The following is a 20,596-nucleotide window of genomic DNA, read 5'->3' on the forward strand; positions in this document are numbered from 1 at the left end:
GCAGCAAGATGATGTTGTAGGTCTTTGGAGGTGGTCTGTGGGCTGTTTTTGACCGTTCTCACCATCCTTCGCCTTTGCCTCTCCGATATTTTATTTGGCCTGCCACTTCTGGCCTTAACAAGAACTGTGCCTGTGGTCTTCCATTTCCTCACTATGTTCCTCACAGTGGACATTGACAGCTTAAATCTCAGTGATAGCTTTTTGTAGCCTTCCTCTAAACCATAATGTTGAACAATCTTTGTTTTCAGGTCATTTGAGAGTTGTTTTGAGGCCCCATGTTGCCACTCTTCAGAGGAGAGTCAAAGAGAACAACAACTTGCAATTGGCCAACTTAATGAGCTCACCAAACCAATTGTGTGTTCCAATTAATCAGTGCTAAGTAGTTACAGGTATTCAAATCAACAGAATGACAAGAGTGGCCACATTTTTGCATAGCCTATTTTTCACATCTGATTTAATTTCATACAACTTAATAGTGCTACACTAAAAATCTTTGTCTGGACAATACCCCAGTACTCAGCTTTTATTAGAAAATTAATGGCATGCCACTGATCATTTTCTGTGACGACAGAGTAAATTATTATGCAGCCTCAGAGGGGTGCCCAAACTTTTTCATACGACTGTATATACATGGGAAGGTACCAAGTAGATAGATTGCAGAATGCTTCATTAATGCATATTGAAAGATTGTAAAAGGCTCTCTGCGGGGAGACCGACTGCATGTACTGAGGGAAGTCTGGTTTCTCAGTGGTCGTTTATCATACTAGTGCTACTGTGCTGAAAGTTGTTGTGTTGTTTGTTTTGTCTATGTAGGTGGATCCACATGCATACATCAGTCTATATTTAATATTAAGGTACCAAGTCAATCTGCGGGGGTACAGGTTAGTGAAGGTAATTTGTACATGTATTGTAGGTAAGGGCAAAGTACTACTCCTGCTCCTTCTAACATATGTGTTAACAGTTTACAAAAAAAGGCTTAGTATTAAAGTTGATTTTCATACAGAGTGAGTAAAAATCATCTTGATAATCCAACCCTCCATCCCGCCATCTCTTCCTCCCTTCCTCCCTCTGGCTTTTCCTCCCTCCTACCACTCACTTATTCAAAAGCTATTTATAGCTCTAAGTAGGAAATCGGTACTTCATCATTGGGCTGTCGTTGATTTGTTGGCCTACCACTCTGAGTATTAATTATGTTAGGCCAGTCAGGATGTTCTGTAATATTCAGTGTTGAAGTTCATACCTCTGGGAGATGGATTGAATCAAGAACCTAAAGCTAAATTGCTACGTTTAACCTGAATGGGAGTCCGAGAAAAAATGTTTGACTGAAGGAAAGATTGTCCAGATTGAATCCAACTGACATTCAAATTACTCCCATCAGGCTAAAGTGGGAAGCAGGATTTTTTAAATAACCGTATATAATTGATTTGAGAGCGCGAAAGACAGAAAAAAAAGAGAGTGGGAAAGAGAAAGTGAGAGAATACTGACGAGAAGCAATTCATTATTTGACGAGAGCAGGGAGAACAGTAAAAGACTGTTGCTTTCACTCAGTCTCTCTGTTCCCTGTTGAGCTCAAAGTACTTAGTGGCCATTGGGCTTGAGGCCATTAGGCTTCTGAAGGCCAACACTCCAGGGTATGTCACAACAATACTTGGGACTCCGATAAAGTACTTTGGTCAGACTAATATCTATTTTTCAGAGGAATTCAGATGAATAGTCTGTCTCTTAAAGAAATGTTGAAGATTCAAGTGAAATGTTAAAGCGATACATACAGCATAACTTTACAATAGTTTGTGATTAGCGCACGCATGCATACACAGAGGGTTAAACTAGTTAACACAACATCATACTGAATGGAAAACTGGATTGTTGTAACTTCAACCAGTTTTACTCACCCGGTATGAAAATCAACTTTAATACTAAGCCCGTTTCTGTAAACCGTTAACACATATGTTAGAAGGAGCAGGAGGAGTACTTTGCCCTTACCTACAGTACATGTACAAATTACGTTGACTAGCCTGTACCCCCGCAGATTGACTTGGTACCTTAATATTAAATATAGACTGATGTATGCATGTGGATCCACCTACATAGACAAAACAAACAACACAACAACTTTCAGCACAGTAGCACTAGTATGATAAACGACCACTGAGAAACCAGACTTCCCTCAGTACATGCAGTCGGTCTCCCCGCAGAGAGCCTTTTACAATCTTTCAATATGCATTAATGAAGCTTTCTGCAATCTATTAGAAAGATGGATCCACTGCTGAATCAGAGAATCAGAGGCTCCGAATGGGGAGGAAATGGGGGGGGGGGGTTTAAGAGTGTTGGCAGAGAGCTAATACACACACACACACTCACTCACAAACCGCTAGGCTAACAGAAAGGATCATCATCCTCATGACCATTAGATATTACTGGAATACTGGACGTTGTTGTTTTGCCTTCATAGATGTTCCCACATGCACGCATACAGGTAACTGCCAAAATAAAGGAAACACCAACATAAAGTGTCTTAATAGGGCAGATGGTTTACATCATTTGCATGCTCATCAAACCATTCAGTGACCACTTGAAAGTACTACTTAAGTCATTTTTTGTGGTATTTGTACAAATTATATTTTTTGACAACTTTTACTTTTACTTCAGCTAAAGAAAATTACTCCATACTCCATACATTTTCCCTGACACCCAAAAGTACTCGTTACATTTTGAATGCTTAGCAGGACAGAAAAATTATCTTATTCACACATTTATCAAGATAACATCCCTGGTCATCCCTACTGCCTCTGATCTGGCGGTGTCAGAGTCCTTTAAGAACAGTGGATTTGGAGGGTTTGAATAAATGTATATTTTATTACCGGAAAAAACGGTCACGCCAAAAACACAAGGGGTATCAACTGACCGGCCCATACACAGGACCCAAAATGTCAGGAAAAATAAAAAACAATCGAACATCCACAAACTAACAGTATAACAATCCCGCACAAACCTAGGCGGGCCTAACAGGCTTACATAGACAAAAATCATGAAACACAGTAAGGAGCCACCTTCGGTGGGAGTCGTGACAGGCGGATTGGACTCACTAAACACATGCTTCATTTGTAAATGATGTCTGAGTGTTGGAGCATGCCTCTGGCTATCTGTAAATAAAATAAAAATAAGGTTTGCTCTATATAAGGAATTTGAAATTATTTGTCTTTAGTATATTTAAACCCAAACACTTTAATACTTTTACTCAAGTAATATTTTACTGGGTGACTTTTACTTTTTGTCATTTTCTGTTTGAAGATGGAGCTGAGGAACATGGCTGACATTTGACATTCTCCCAACCAATTGTGCTATTTTTTTGGGGCGGGGGGGGGGGGGGGGATTGTGTAACTAAGTGCAACTAAGTGCATTGTGCAATAAGTGCATTGTGCATTGATGACGTCGTCCCCACAGTGACTGTACGTACATATCCCGATCAGAAGCCATGGATTACAGCCAACATCCACATCGAGCTAAAGGCAAGAGCTGCCGCTTTCAAGGAGTGGGAGGCTAATCCGGACACTTATAAGAAATCCCGCTATGCCTTTTATGCTCGCTTCGAGGCAAGCAACACTGAAACATGCACGAGAGCACCAGTTCTTCTGGAAGACTGTGTGATAACGCTCTCGGTAGCCGATGTGAACAAAACCTTTAACCTCTAGCGATGAGCAATCCCGTATCAGGGAGCGTAATCATAGCCTCAAGCTCATTACCATAACGCAACGTTTCCTATTCATGAAAATCGCAAATGAAATGAAATAAATATATTCAAACACAAGCTTAGCCTTTTGTTAACAACACTGTCATCTCAGATTTTAAAAATATGCTTTTCAACCAAAGAGTATTGATAGCCTAGCATAGCATTAAGCCTAGCATTCAGCAGGCAACATTTTCACAAAAACAAGAAAAGCATTCAAATAAAATAATTTACCTTTGAAGAACTTCGGATGTTTTCAATGACGAGACTCTTAGTTAGATAGCAAATGTTCATTTTTTCCAAAAATATTATTTGTGTAGACGAAATAGTTCCGTTTTGTTCATCACGTTTCGCTAAGAAAAAGACCGGAAAATGCAGTCACTTACAACGGCAAACCTTTTTCCAAATTAGCTCCATAATATCGACAGAAACATGACAAACGTTGTTTAGAATCAATCCTCAAGGTGTTTTTCACATATCTATTTGATAATCTATCAGTGGTGGCAGTTGGCTTCTCATTAGAAGCAAACGGAAAAATACTGCAGCTGGAGATTACTCAATAATTGCGACGGAGGACACCAAGCGACCACCTGGTTGACGTAGTCTCTTATGGTCAATCTTCCAATGATATGCCTACAAATATGTCACAATGCTGTCGACACCTTGGGGAAGCGACAGAAAGCCTAAGCTCATTCGTGGCCCATTCACAGCCATATAAGGAGTCATTGGCATGAGGCGGTTTCAAAAAATGCGGAAATTCCTGATTGGATTTTTATCTTGGTTTTTTATGGAACATCAGTTCTGTGGCACTCACAGACAATATCTTTGCAGTTTTGGAAATGTCAGAGTGTTTTCTTTCCAAAGCTGTCAATTATATGCATAGTCGAGCATCTTTTCGTGACAAAATATCTTGTTTAAAACGGGAACGTTTTTCATCCAAAAATTAAAATAGCGCCCCCTATATCCAAGAAGTTAAACAGGTTAACCTCTTTGATCTCTAGGGGCGCTATTTCATTTTTGGATAAAAAACGTTCCCGTTTTAAGCGCGATATTTTGTCACGAAAAGATGCTCGACTATGCATATTCTTGACAGTTTTTGAAAGAAAACACTCTGAAGTTTCAGAATCTGCAAAGATATTGTCTGTAAGTGCCCCAGAACTCATTCTACAGGCGAAACCAAGATTATGCGTCAACCAGGAAATGAGCAGAATTTCTGAAGCTCTGTTTTCCATTGTCTCCTTATATGGCTGTGATTGTGCAAGGAATGAGCCTACACTTTCTGTCGTTCCCCCAAGGTGTTAGCAGCATTGTGACGTATTTGTAGGCATATCATTGGAAGATTGACCATAAGAGACTACATTTTCCAAGTGTCCGCCTGGTGTCCTGCGTGGAATTCGGTGCGCAATTGCCAGCTGCTTGTACTTTTCCATTTGATTGAGGGGAGAAACCATGCTTCCAAGAACGATATATCAATGAAGAGATATGTGAAAAACACCTTGAGGATTGATTCTAAACAACGTTTGCCATGTTTTCAGTCGATATTATGGAGTTAATTTGGAAAAAAGTTCGCGTTTTGAGGACTGAATTTTCGGGTTTTTTTGGTAGCCAAATGTGATGTATAAAACGGAGCTATTTCTAATACACAAAGAATATTTTTGGAAAAACTGAGCATCTGCTATCTAACTGAGAGTATCCTCATTGAAAACATCAGAAGTTCTTCAAAGGTAAATGATTTTATTTGAAGGCTTTTATGTTTTTGTTGAAATGTTGCGTGCTGGATGCTAACGCTAATGCTAACGCTAAATGCTACGCTAGCTAGCTACTTTTACACAAATTATTGTTTTCCTATGGTTGAGAAGCATATTTTGAAAATCTGAGTTCTGATTGTTTACAAAAGGCTAAGCTTGAGAGATGGCATATTTATTTCATTTCTTTGGCGATTTTCATGAATAGTTAACGTTGCGTTATGGTAATGAGCTTGAGTCTGTATTCCTGTTACCGGATCCGGGATGGGGAGATCAGAGAGGTTAACATTCACAAAGCCGCTGCGTCAGATGGATTCCAGGACGTGTACTCAAAGCTTGCGCGGACCAACTGTCAAGTGTCTTCACTGACATTTTCAACCTCTCCCTGACCGAGTCTGTAATACCTATATGTTTCAAGCAGACCAAGCGAAGGTAACCTGCCTAAATGATTACCACCCCATGGCACTCACGTCATAGCCATGAAGTGCTTTGAACGACTGGTCATGGCTCACATCAACAGCATCATCCTGGACACTCTAGACCCACTCCAATTTGCAGACCGCCCCAACAGATCCACAGATGACGCAATCTCAGTCGCACTCCACACTGCCCTTTATCACCTGGACAAAAGGAACTCCTATGTGAGAATGCTGTTCATTGACTACAGCTCAGTGTTCAACACCATAGTGCCCATGAAGCTCATCACTAAGCTAAGGACTCTGGGACTAAACACCTCCCTCTGCAACTGGATCCTGGACTTCCTGAAGGGTAGGCAACAACACGTCTGCCATGCTGAGCCTTAACACCCGGGCCCCTCAGGGGTGTGTACTTAGTCCCCTCCTGTACTCCCTGTTCACACACGACTGCGTGGCCAAACACAACTCCAATACCATCATTAAGTTTGCCGACAACACAACAGTGGCCTGATCACCGACAATGATGAGACGGCCTATGGGGAGGAGGTCAGAGAACTGGCAGTGTGGTGCCAGGACAGCAACCTCTCCCTCAATGTGAGCAAGACTAAGGAGCTGATTGTGGACTACAGGAAAAGGCGGGCCGAACAGGACCCCATTAACATTAATGGGGCTGTAGTGGAGCGGGTCGAGAGTTTCAAGTTCCTTGGTGTCCACATCACCAACAAACTATCATGGTCCAAACATACCAAGACAGTTGTGAAGAGGGCACGACAAAACCTTTTCCCCCTCAGGAGACTAATAAGATTTAGCATGGGTCCCCAGATCCTCTCTCGCTCTCTTTCTTTCTCTCTCTCCAGTCTGATGTCTGCTGCTTCTTGTATCCTAGTGCAAGACGCTGCCTTGTTGAGTGTTATTCACAACCTTGTCACACACAGTACTCTAGTGTTCTCACATCTGAAGTGATGTTGATGAGATGTCAGAATCAATAGAGAACAGGCCCAGAGGATGAAAGTTTCCCAATCTTTAAAAAATTTTTTTTGTCTCCCACAACCTTTCTGCCCTTGTTTTGTAGTTGTTAGAAAATGAAACAGTTCTATTCTGGTTTGTTTTGTGTGTTGTGTTTTCCTTCTACACCACGTCGCTGTCGACTGACTATAAGTAAACCCAAGACACATGACGTTGTTGTTTTCTCGTCAAGTTGTTATGCCTCCACACTTTGAAAGTCAGAGAGTGTTATGTTTTTTATTCTTCTGTTCAGCAGAACGTGTGTTAAATGTAGTCAATTATATACAACCTGAGATTCTGCGACTGACTGTCTATGGAGACTATTCACTACGCTGATCTTCCATGAACCCAGTTGACTCACTGTAATTGAGAGCATCAGGTCTCGTATTCAGAGAATTAATGTTGATCAAAGATCAGATCCCCCGGTCCATGTAATCTCATTTAAAAGTCAAAACGGATCCTAGATCAGCACTCCTACACAGAGTTACACTGAACAGTGCCTTCGTTTAAGTATTCTGACCCCTTGACTTTTTCCACACTTTGTTACTTTACAGCCTTATTCGATAATGGATTGAATAAATAAAAATCTACAAACTATCTACAAACAATACCCCATAATGACAAAGTGAAAACATGTTTTTAGACATTTTTGGAAATCTATTAAAAATACAAACAGATGTACCTTATTTCAAGGAGCGGGACACTAATCCGGACAGTTATAAGAAATCCTGCTATGCCCTCAGACGAACCATCAAACAAGCAAAGCGTCAATACAAGAATAAGATTGAGTCCTACTACACTGGCTCTGAAGCTCGGCAGATGTGGCAAGGCTTGAAAACTATTACGGACTTCAAAGAGAAACCCAGACGCGAGCTGCCCAGTGATGCAAGCCTACCAGATGAGCTAAATGCCTTTAATCCTTGCTTCGAGGCAAGCAACACTGAAACATGCACGAGAACACCAGCTGTTCTGGACGACTGTGTGATAACGCTCTCGGTAGCCGATGTGCGCAAGACCGTTTAACCTGTTGGTACTAGGGGGCAGTATTTTCATTTTTGGAAAAATAACGTTCCCAAATTAAACAGGATATTTTGTCAGGACAAGATGCTAGAATATGCATATAATTGACAGCTTAGGATAGAAAACACTCTAAAGTTTCCAAAACTGTAAAAATATTGTCCGTGAGTATAACAGAACTGATGTTACAGGCGAAAGCCTGAGAAAATCCAATCCCGGAAGTGACTCATCTTTTGAAAGCCCTGCGTTCTGATGCGTCCCTATTGAGCTGTGAATGCCCTATCAACCAGATTACGCTTTCTATGTATTCCCCAAGGTGTCTACAGCATTGTGACATAGTTTTAAGCATTTATGTTGAAGAATACCTGTAGGCGGCTTCATTGCGCAAGTGGTGACCTGATGCTCCCAGAGAAATTCTCGTGTAAAATACATAGGTAGCCATTATTCCAATCGCTTCTACTGAGAAACCAATTGTCCCGGTTGATATATTATCGAATAGATATTTGAAAAACACCTTGAGGATTGATTATAAACAACGTTTGCCATGTTTCTGTCGATATTATGGACCTAATTTTGAATATTTTTCGGCGTTGTCGTGACCGCAAATTCCGGTCGATTTCTCAGCCAAACGTGATGAACAAACAGGGCTATTTCGCCTACAAAAATAATCTTTTGGAAAAAAATGAACTTTGGCTATCTACCTGGGAGTCTCCTGAGTGAAAACATCCGAAGTTCATAAAAGATAAACGATTTAATTTGATTGCTTTTCTGATTTTCATGACAAGGTTGCCTGCTGCTAGCAAGGCATAATGCTATGCTAGGCTATCGATAAACTTACACAAATTCTTGTCTAGTTTTGGCTGTAAAGCATATTTTGAAAATCTGAGATGATAGGGTGATTAACACAAGGCTAAGCTGTGTTCCAATATATTTCACTTGTGATTTTCATGAATAGGAAGATTTTCTAGGAAGATTTATGTCCGTTGCGTTATGCTAATTAGTGTCAGATGATGACAACGGTCCCGTTCACGGGATGGGGTGTCACTAGAGGTTTTAAACAGGTCAAAATTCACAAAGCTGTTGTGCCAGACAGATTACCAGGACGTGTACTCAAAGCATGCGCGGACCAACTGTCAAGTGTCTTCACTGACATTTTCAACCTCTCCCTGACTATGTAATACCTACATGTTTCAAGCAGACCACCATAGTCCCTGTGCCTGAGGAAGCGAAGGTAACCTGCCTAAATGATCACTGCCCCGTGGCACTCATTTTGGTAGCCATGAAGTGCTTTGAAAGGCTGGTCATGGCTCACATCAACAGCATCCTCCCAGACACCCTATACCCAGTCCAATTCACATACCGCCCCAACAGATCAACAGATGATGCAATCTCAATCGCACTCCACACTGCCCTTTCTCACCTGGACAAAAGGAACTCTTATGTGAGAATGCTGTTCATTGACTACACCATAGTTCAACACCATAGTGCCCACAAAGCTCATCACTAAGCTAAGGACTCCAGGTGGTAAGAGTAGGCAACAACACGTCTGCCATGCTGATCTTTAACACTGGGCCCTTCAGGGGTGTGTAATTAGACCCCTCCTGTATTCCCTGTTCACCCACACGACTCCAACACCATCATTAAGTTTGCTGACGACACAACAGTGGTAGGCCTGATCACCGACAGCGATGAGAGAGCCTATAGGTGGTAGGTCAGAGAACTGGCAGTGTTGTGCCAGGACAACATCCTCTCCCACAATGTGAGCAAGACAAAGGAGCTGATCGTGGACTACAGCAAAAGGCGGGCCGAACAGGCCCCCATTAACATCGATGGGGCTGTAGTGGAGCGGGTCAAGAGTTTCAAGTTTCTTGGTGTCCACATCACCAACCAACGATCGTGGTCCAAACACACCAAGAAGAGGGCACGACAAAACCTTTTCCCCCTCAGGAGACTGAAATGATTTAGCATGGGTCCCCAGATCCTCAAAAGGTTCTACAGCTGCACCATCGATAGCATCCTGACCGGTTGCATCACCGCCTGGTATGGCAACTGCTCAGCATCTGATCGTAAGGCGCTACAGAGGGTGGTGCGAATGGCCCAATACATCACTGGGCACCCCCCTCCCCCAATCTATTTGTTTTGTACACTGCTGCAACTCGCTATTTATTATCTATACATAGTCACTTCACCCCTACCTACATTTACAAATGACCTTTAACCTGTACCCCCCACACTGACTCGATACCAGTACCCCCTGTATATAGCCTTGTTATTGTGTTACTTCTATAATTTTTTACTTTAGTTTATTTGGTAAATATTTTCTTAACTCTTCTTGAACTGCACTGTTGGTTAAAGGGATTGTAAGTAAGCATTTCATGTTAAGGTTTCCCTACACCTGTTGAATTCGACGCATGTGACATAAAGTTTTATTTGATTTTGATTTGATCTTTAAATATTAATATTCAGACTTTTTGCTATGAGACTCAGAATTGAGCTCAGGTTCATCCTGTTTCCATTTCCCGTAGAGCTCCGAGACAGGATTGTGTTGAGGCATAGATTTGGGGAAAGGTACCAAAAAATAAATGTCTGCAGCCTTGAAGTTCCCCAAGAACACAGTGGCCTCCATCATTCTTAAATAGAAGAAGTTTGGAACCACCAAGACTCTTCCTAGAGCTGGCCGCCCAACCAAACTGAGCAATCAGGGGAGAAGGGCCTTGGTCAGGGAGGTGACCAAGAACCCGATGGTCACTCTGACAGAGCTCTAGAGTTCCTCTGTGGAGATGGAAGAAACTTCCAGAAGGACAACCATCTCTGCAGCACTCCACCAATCAGGCTTTTATGGTAGAGTGGCCAGACGGAAGCCGCTCCTCAGTAAAAGGCACATGGCAGCCCACTTGGAGTATTCCAAAATGCACGTAAAGACTCTCAGACCATGATAAACATGAACTATTTGGCCTGAATGCCAAGAGTCATGTCTGGAGGAAACCTTACACCATCCCTACAGTGAAGCATGGTTGTGACAGCATCATGCTGTGTCAATGTTTTTCAAGGGCAGGGACTAGGAGATCAGTCAGGATCGAGGCAAAGTTGAACGGAGCAAAGTACAGAGGGATCCTTGTTGATAACCTGCTGCAGTGTACTCAGGACAATGACCCTAAGCACACATCCAAGACATCGTAGGAGTGGCTTCAGGACAAGTCTCTGAATGTCTTTGAGTGGCCCAGCCACAGCCCGGACTTGAACCCAATCGAACATCTCTGGAGAGACCTGAAAATAGCTCTGCAGCGACGCTCCCCGTCCACTGTAGAGCTTGAGAGGATCTGCAGAGAAGAATGGTAGAAACTCCCCAAATACAGGTGTGCCATGCTTGTAGCGTCATAACCAAGAAGACTCTAGGCTGTAATCTCTGCCAAAGTTGCTACAACAAAGTACTGAGTAAATGGTCTGAATACTATTACAGCCACACCCGTTGCTGACAGGTGTATACAATTGAGCGCACAGCCATGCAATCTCCATAGAAAAACATTGGCAGTAGAATGGCCTTATGGAAGAGCTCAGTGACTTTCAACATGGCAACGTCATTGGATGCTACCTTTCCATCAAGTCAATTCATAAATTGTCTGTGCTGCTAGAGGTTAACTGTAAGTGCTGTTGTGAAGTGGAAATGTCTAGCAACAACGGCTCAGCAGCAACGTGTAGACCACAGAAGCTTACAGAAGGAGACCGCTAAGTGCTGCAACACTCACTACTGAGTTCCAAACTGACTTTGGAAGCAACGTCAGCACAATAACTGTTTGTCGGGAGCTTCATGAAATGTGTTTCCATGGCCTAGCAACTGCAGAAAATCCTAACCATCACCATGTGCAATGCCAAGCGTTGGCCGGAGTGGTGTAAAGCTCACTGCCATTGGACTCTGAAGCAGTGGAAACATTCTCTGGAGTGATGAATCACGCTTCACCATCTGAAACACCAACTGCAAGCCAGGCCTAATTGCCTAAAATCAATGCCCGACCTCACTAATGCTCTTGTGGCTGAATGGAAGCAAATCCCCGCAGCAATGTTCCAACATCTAGCGGAAAGCCCAGAAGATTGGAGGGGGACCAAAGGGGGGACCTACTCCAGAGTAATGAACATGATTTTGGAATGAGATGTTCAACGAGCAGGTATCCACATACTTTTGGTCATGTAGTGTATGAGATGGGATTTTTTGCATCCCAAATGGCACCCTATTTACTAGTAGCCTACACTACTTTAGAACAGAGCCCTATGGGCCCTGGGTGGCATTTGGGATTCATTTGATGTGTTATTGTGTCGTGAATCTGTTCCAGGATAATTTTTGATGATGGGCTGCCGTGGACCAGCTTCTCCTTGGTGCCTCTGTTCGTGGACGGGATGCTGGCAGAGGCCGGGACAGAGAACCAGATCATGACGTGAGTAGGGACGATGGAGGATGAGGGATGAGATGAGTAGTGACGAATGATCTAGAGATGGGGGCATGATGTTATTTTGTCCTCTGTTCTTTTGAGACCCTGTTCCTTTTGGTGAGGAGAGAGCGGGGGTAGCGAGAGATGGAGAACTGAAGGGAGGATGTGTTTCGACTCACTGTGCTGGGACACTTGTTTTTTTTGAGGGGGAGGGATTATTGGAGATGGAGGGAGAGAGAAATGGAGGTATGACGTGTTTAATCTTTCTTTCTTCCATTCTTTTGGTGAAAGGGAGGAATTATGTAATTTCTCTCCTCGTTCTCTTGGGAACCCTGTTCCTCTTGGAGAGAAGGTATGAGGGGATGGGGAGGATAGAATATAGGAGTGGGAGGAATTTTAATTAAACGAATACTGAAGTCTCGTCTTTATTAACAGACGTCTAAATGGGAGATGAGGACTGATAGACATATTTAACTAGGAATATTAAATTACTCATAGACTTGAGGTAATTGTTGAAAACTTGTAGCGCTAACCACCTCTGTCGAGATATATTGTGTACCCATCCAGTTGCCATGTTCATTATGAAGGAACAGTGAGGTTATCTTACTTTGGTTTTCAAGGTTTTTCGGACACTTTGTCTCGGACCTATGGCTAATCTTCAACAGGGAATGTGTCATGCCTGCTCCCTCTCCCGCTCCCCCTCCATGGCACTTGAGGGCGCCAGGCTACCCGTTATCATACACACATGTTACCAACATTATGTGCAGCTGCGCTCATTGGACTCACCTGGACTCCTTCACTTTGTTGATTACTTCCTGTATACCTGTTCTTTGGTTGTGTTCCTGTTGTCTGCATTGTCCGTATAGTGTTTATGTGTTTCTGTCCAGACGCTGTTCCTGTTCCGTTTCATGTTGTATAGTGTTTGTTATTTGTTCCTGTCCAGACGCTGTTCCTGTTCCATTTCATGTCCCTCAGCTATTAAACCTTCACTCCCTGTACCTGCTTCTCATTTCTGCGTTGATCCTTTCAGAATGTGGAAACCACTACAAGAAACATCAGGGAGTTATTTTTGTTTTGTTGGTGACGCCGGACCCTTGGCCGCCACCGAAGGAACCAGGGGTGCCCAAACCAGCTCGTCGGGCTTCCACACCCAAGCTGGCTCGAGAGGTTTCCTTGCCATGGTTGGCTCGGAAGGCTCCCATCCCATGTCATGCTTCAGCCGGCCCGTTGGGCTCCTATGCCTTAGCCGGACCATGAGTTTTCTTGTTTTGTTGGTGATGCCGGGCTTGGATTCCGGCGCCGATGGAACCGGGGGTGCCTAAGCTGGATCGTCGGGCCGTCATGCCCAAGCTGGCTCGAGAGGTTTCCTTGCCTCGGTTGGCTCGGCAGGTTCCCATCCCACGTCATGCCTCGGCCGGCCCATAGGGTTTCTACGCCGCAGTGCATGGTATCTGAAGCAATTGGCTTACGAAATCTATGGATAGTAGCCCATAATTGCATCTGTCAAACAGGTACAACTCTAATTTCTTGAATAGGAAGAAATAGGCTCCAACACAAAGCCCTTTTGTTGTTAATAGCATAAAGCAAATTAAACTGCTGCTACTACATATTAACATAGGTTATGTAAATGGCTTAAAGTGTAATATGTAATATGTACTGTAATACTGTAATATGGCTTATAGTGAAGTCAACAACTCTGATAAATAGCTTATAGTGAAGTCAACAACTCTGATAAATAGCTTCAATATGGGCAACGAAATATATTGTTTTATTAAAATCCATTATATCAGTAGCAAGCTTACCTCCGGTCCTCCTTTTAATCTTTGATTTCTCCCTCTCAAACTGAACAGGGCATCAGTAGGCCTAGTCTGCGCAGACAGACTAAGAAGCCTTTGACCCGCCTCTTAATGTTGCGACGAGCAATCCCGTATCCGGGATCGTAATTATAGCCTCAAGCTCATTACCATACGCAACGTTAACTATTCATGAAAATCGCAAATGAAATGAAATAAATATATTGGCTCTCAAGCTTAGCCTTTTGTTAACAACACTGTCATCTCAGATTTTCAAAATATGCTTTTCAACCATAGCAAAACAAGCATTTGTGTAAGAGTATTGATAGCTAGCATAGCATTAAGCCTAGCATTCAGCAGGCAACATTTTCACAAAAACAAGAAAAGCATTCAAATAAAATCATTTACCTTTGAAGAACTTCGGATGTTTTCAATGAGGAGACTCTCAGTTAGATAGCAAATGTTCAGTTTTTCCAAAAAGATTATTTGTGTAGAAGAAATCGCTCTGTTTTGTTCATCACGTTTGGCTGAGAAAAAAAAACGAAAATTCAGTCATCAAAACGCCGAACTTTTTTCCAAATTAACTCCATAATATCGACAGAAACATGGCAAACGTTGTTTAGAATCAACCCTCAAGGTGTTTTTCACATATCTATTCGATGATAAGTCATTCTCTTCATATAGCCTAGACCTATAGCACATAGTATATTCTATGGATCATTTGATTGTGACCACAGTTGTGGCACAAATTGCGCACCAGAGAATCAGGGATGATTCGGGCACACCACGAGATGCTAAACTCAGCAAAAAATGAAACGTCCCTTTTTCAGGACCCTGTCTTTCAAAGAGCATTCGTAACAGCTTACAGACAGTAGGCAATTAAGGTCACAGTTATGAAAACTTAGGACACTAAATAGGTCTTTCTACTGACTCTGAAAAACACCAAAGAAAGATGCCAGGGTCCCTGCTCATCTGCGTGCCTTAGGCGTGCTGCAAGGAGGTATGAGGACTGCAGATGTGGCCAGGGCAATAAATTGCAATGTCTGTACTGTGAGACAGTGCTACAGGGAGACAGGACAGACCGCTTTTCGTCCTCGCAGTGCAGACCACGTGTAACAACACCTGCACAGGATCGGTACATCCGAACATCTCACCTGCGGGACAGGTACAGGATGGCAACAACAATTGCCCGAGTTACACTAGGAACGCACAATCCCTCCATCAGTGCTCAGACTGTCAGTGCTCAGACTGAGAGGCTGGACTGAGGGCTTGTAGGCCTGTTTTAAGGCAGGTCCTCACCAGACTTCACCGGCAACAACATCCCCTACGGGCACAAACCCACCGTTACTGGACCAGACAGGACTGGCAAGAAGTGCTCTTCACTGACGAGTCACGGATTTGTCTCACCAGGGGGGATGGTCAGATTTACATTTATTGTCGAAGGGATGATCATTACACCAATGCCTGTATTACTATTTCCAGAAAAATAGTAAACCTTCCCCCTGACTGAAATTGAAAAAGCATGCCCCTCCCCCATTTTCCTCAGGGTAACAATGTTTTTACATGGTAGATAGCGTACTTCCAGTGTTTGCGTAGTTCAAATAAGCTCAATAGGAATGGTTTGACTTGCTGTTCTATGCTAATTTGACATTTGAAAATGACATACTGTATTCCCATGTGCGTTCACTATATGGATTAATATCCTGTATGTGTTTCACAGGGCGAGCCATGTGTGATGGGCCAGAAACAGAAAATATGAAACGCAGACTAGGAAACTATTGCATGCTGGGAAAAGACTACACCGAAGTCCTCTCTGCTGAGTCGAGTATCTGTCGGGCCCAGGACTTTGAATGGTACTTATAGTGTACTAGTATAATAACTCACAATTTGCAGTATAATATGACACATGAACACATGTCCTAGAACATCTTATCACAAATTATTTATTTTTCAAACCTAAACATGACTAGTTAAACAGAAGTTCAGCATTCATTGTCCATAAAAGAGACATGTTGTATGACGCTTTGTATATTCTCCCATTTAAGCCAATTTTGGATTTAATACTGTCACGACTCCCACCGAAGTCGGTCCCTCTCCTTGTTCGGGCGGCGTTCGGCGGTCGACGTCACCGGTCTTCTAGCCATCGCCACTCCACCTTTCATTTTCCATTTGTTTTGTCTTGTTTTCCCGCACACCTGGTTTACATTCCCTCATTACTCTACGTGTATATTATCCTCTGTTCCTCCCCATGTCTGTGTGTGGTTTTGTTCGTTCGTTACATGTATGACTCTACAGGCTGGTTTTGCGCCGGGTATTGTTATCCCGTGGTTTTGTTATTTTGTACAATTTTGTGTGATTTTGTGCACTATCGCTTGTTCCTTGGGCCAGAGTGTTGACGCAGTTGCGTCCGGCTGTTTTCCTCTGCCCGATTAAAGTGTTTCTGTTCACTAATCTCTGCTCTCCTGCACCTGACTTCCTTTGACCAGTTGCGCACACTCTGACAAATACACATTTTAGGATCCCATTCATTTGGTTCATTTTCGGTTCATTTTCGGTGTCAGTGCTCTCTCTGTTTTTAATCTTCCAAAGGCAGGGAAGAGAAAAGCAAAGATACATTTGTATATAAATGCCAGCGGTGTCAGGTCAGACTGTATGAGTTTCAATTAGAATCCATTGACTCCTGTGATAGTTGTTTTAAATTATTTTGGTACTGAAATTATTATTTGATAAATTTCCTTCCTTTACTACATGGCTTGTCTCTCTCTCTCTCTCTCTCTCTCTCTCCCTCTCTCTCTCTCCCTCTCTCCCTCTCTCCCTCTCTCTCTCTCTCTCTCTCTCTCTCTTGCTCTACAGCTGGTGATAGAGACATTGAAATTAAAAAATTAAAAACAATCTCTCTGAGAAACGTTCCGAGTGAATAACAGTAGAACTTTATTACATAACAGGGTGACAATGCATTGGCCTGTTATTCTGTTGATCTGTTGTTCTGTGAACAAAGGGTCCAGGGGTTGATTCCAAAGTTGGACAGTGACAAGACTGAAAACCGAGGTTAAAAACTGAACAAAAATATAAACGCAACATGCAACAACTTCAAATAATTTACTGAGTTACAGTTCATATGAGGAAATCAGTCAATTGAAAAAATATATATTTGGCCCTATTCTATGGATTTCACATGATTGGGAAATACAGATATGCATCCGTTGGTCACAGATACCTAAAAAAGAAATGGGCCTCACAATGGACCTCAGGATCTTGTCACGGTATTGCTGTGTATTCAAATTGCCATCGATAACATTGACTTGTGTTTGTTGTCTGTAGCTTATGCCTGCCCATACCATAACCCCACAGCCACCACGGGGCACTCTGTTCCCAACGTTGACATCAGAAAACGGCTTACCCACACGACGACATACGTGGTGGTCTACAGTTGTGAGGATGGTTGGACATACTTCCAAATTCTCTAAAATGACACTGGAGTTGGCACTGGAGTTGGTAGAGAAATTATCATTAAATTCTCAGGCAACATCTCTGCATTTCACACTTCCTCAACTTGAGACATCTGTGGCTTTGTGATGTGCGACAAAACTGCACATTTAAGAGTGGCCTTTTATTGTCCACATCACAAGGGGCACTTGTGTAATTATCATGCTGTTTAATCACCTGTCAGGTGGATGTATTAATTTGGCAAAGGAGAAATGCTCACTAACAGGGATATAAACAAGTTTGTGCACACCATTTGAGCTCAGTCATGTTTAAGTGCGCATGGACATTTCTGTAATATTTCATTTCAGCTCATGAAAGATGGAAACAACACTTTACATGTTGTGTTCATATTTTAATTCAGTGTACATACATAGATATCGGTAAGGTTCTGCTTTTCTTTTCTTGGTCAACCTTGTGTTCTTTTTCTTTGTGTTCTTGAACGTAGTCCTGTTTCTTTGTGTTCTGGAACGTAGCCCTGTCGTTCATTTTTTGTTCATTGATTTCACCCGTGTTTGTTTCTCACCTGGTCTCATCAGCTCCCTATTTAGTTCAGTTCTTTCTGTTTACATGGTTGTGAGGTATTATTTGTTATTGACTGACTACCTGTGTTTGAACATTACCTGCCTGTGACCATGATTCCTGCCTTCTGCAAAGGCTCACTAAGCAGCTGCAGCGCTCTGCGCGTGAATCTACACCTTTTTCCTCCTTTACAATATCACACTTTATATATTCTATTAATAATAAGTGAGGAGAGATTGGTATTAATATGTAACCAAAACACCCTGGGAGTCTGCATGACTATAATGTACTAAACTGGACACCATACTTTTGTTTGACTTAATGGAAATTAATTGAATCAATAAATTACCAAAGCTGTGATTCAGTGGTGCTGTTATGTCCTTAACTGGACACTGTACCCTCATTGGACTCACTTGGTCCCTTATAACTATTATCCCATCCAACCATAACACCATAACTTCACTTGACAGCCTGTCAACAAATTGGGGGAGGTTCCTAATCACACTGAGGCCAGACCAGACCATAGGGAGTCCTAGACGGACCTCAGGCGTTGTTGCTTCCTGTTAGTTCAGGCAAGGCAATTAATTGATAAATCAATGACAGTGTCATAATTAGAATCGGCACTTGCCTAACCTGCTTTGCCTGATGTAAATCACTTTGTGATTGGGAGGTAGCTAACGTCAGCCGGTGGAAGTCAGCCAACCCTGATCTGGCTGCCTGTGTTGACATAGAGTCCCCCAGGCCTCAGTCTTCCTATCTCTGCTGATCTGGAGCATTTGTCAACCGCAGCTCAATCAATATATAATAATGACGCAAAGATGATCTATTATTTGTATTATGCTGAGGGGATAGGAAAGGGAAGCTCTAACATATAACACAGTAATACTGTATGTCCTTGGGATCAAAATCATATCAAATTGTATTTATCACATGCTTCGTAAACACCAGGTGTAGACGAACAGTGAAATGCTTACTCACGGGCTCTTCCCAACAATGCAGAGAGAAAAATATAGAAAAGTAATAATAAATACATAGAACAACGATAACTTGGCTATATACACGGGTACCAGTACCGAGTTGACCTGCAGATGTATGAGGTAATTGAGGTTGAAATGTACATATACATTAGGTAGATATAAAGTGTTGATATTGATCACATTCTGTATGTGATTTGTTATAGTGATTATGGCTATGAACGGCGTAGAGAAGGGAACTGTCTACCAGCGTTCTAGTTCAACCCAGCTGTACCAAGGAGCTACAGCCAAGGACATAAGTACCTCATCAGCACAGGGTGAGTTGCACATAGGGACACTGTTTTGTAGCGTTTCTATGTTATCTATTCTAAGTGAAAGCAACCCTTCTGTATATTTCTGCTCAATGAAAGGTAAAATATCTTTCAGTTTTATTAAATGTTTTAAAAAAAAATTTTAAGCATTATGATCGTCATATTATGGTCCATGTTAAAAACCCTGAATAGGTATCACACATTTCAAAATTCCCCAAGGTTAATAGTCAAGTTTTGTCTAGGAGTTAGTAAGCATTTTGGAGTTTTGTCAAAGTGAACGACAACTACTGTACGTCTTGTGTCAGACATTACATTTCAGGGTTAAAAGTTATGTTTTCTTTAGTAACTACTAAGCATTTTTAAGTTTAGTCAAAGAATAGCAAGTCTTGTTCACTTGCTCTGTCACTTCCACAATCACTTTGAGGTTAAAAAATACAAAGTTTGCGATTTCTAGTCAAGCTTCGTTGATGAACGTGACCAGTACCTTAGCCTTGTTAACTAGTGGTGTCATGAAGAAATAACCTCAGTAAACCATACTAAACATGTTCTAACTCATTTATATGGTATCTTCTTAAGGTACCGAAAAGTGGTGTCCAACAACTGCGTCAAGGGAGTCAAGGGCATGTACACACCCAGGAAGCAGATGTGTCCCAACAGGGCTCCAAAAGGCCTTTCTCTCTCCACCAGAGAGGGCAAGCTTACTGCCGACCTGCACACCAACGTCACCTTCCTAGTGCATCTGGATGAGGTAGGGCTGGGCCAAAAGCCAAAATGGCTTCCTTTTTGTATATCATTATTCTGGGCCTAGGAGCCCAAATGGACGCCTTTTGTATACATTACTGTTATGAGTTGCATTGATTTTTACCTTAAGCCATGGAATTAAAATCTGTGTTTTGTGTGTTCATGCATAGTTGTAAAAGTAGCCCTTGCATGTGGTGCACAACTCACTCACTGTAGGCCTGTTACTGAGTGAAGTATGGATTTGTTTCCCATGTTCGGCATGGATGTTTCTCCAGAAATACGCCTGAAATGATTTCCCTGTTATGTCACCTCATATACACCAACTCCTGAAAGTTTTAATAGTCACTTGCAACATAATATCACCCACACACAGCTACAGAACCAAGCCCTGAGCCGAGAGACCTTAAAGAGAGATGCACCCCTGGAGACCCTGTTATA

General features: G+C 42.3%; 2 pseudogenes; both read left to right on the forward strand.

Moving 5' to 3' along the window:
• The window catches only part of LOC139424133 (VPS10 domain-containing receptor SorCS1-like), a 171,627-nt pseudogene extending 157,971 nt beyond the window's left edge, over nucleotides 1-13,656 (forward strand).
• LOC139423511 (VPS10 domain-containing receptor SorCS3-like) overlaps nucleotides 1-20,596 on the forward strand; it is a 391,895-nt pseudogene that overhangs the window by 360,752 nt on the left and 10,547 nt on the right.

The sequence above is a fragment of the Oncorhynchus clarkii genome, chromosome 13 (genome assembly GCF_045791955.1).
Source record: "Oncorhynchus clarkii lewisi isolate Uvic-CL-2024 chromosome 13, UVic_Ocla_1.0, whole genome shotgun sequence".
Lineage (NCBI taxonomy): Eukaryota > Metazoa > Chordata > Actinopteri > Salmoniformes > Salmonidae > Oncorhynchus > Oncorhynchus clarkii.